Below are 239 nucleotides of genomic sequence, written 5' to 3'. Positions count from 1 at the left end.
TGCAGGTGCCGTTACTGTCCGAAGAAGTGGGGATGCAGGGGTTGGGCATGCTCGGGTGGGCTTTGAATCCCGCTGCTGCTTGGGAGGCTTTCACCCAGCAGGCAAACTTGCCACTTAATGGCAAGGTCATGCCCCAGCAGTCCTGCTGCAGCCTGGGGCTGGGCGATGTGGAGCCTCTCCAGGCATGGGAGCCTTTCTCAGCTGGGAGCTGTGCTGGGGTGGCCAAGCACCCTGCTCCA

This window comes from Buceros rhinoceros, unplaced genomic scaffold, assembly GCF_000710305.1.
Source record: "Buceros rhinoceros silvestris isolate BGI_N320 unplaced genomic scaffold, ASM71030v1 scaffold20339, whole genome shotgun sequence".
Lineage (NCBI taxonomy): Eukaryota > Metazoa > Chordata > Aves > Bucerotiformes > Bucerotidae > Buceros > Buceros rhinoceros.
This window is presented reverse-complemented; position numbering follows the sequence as displayed.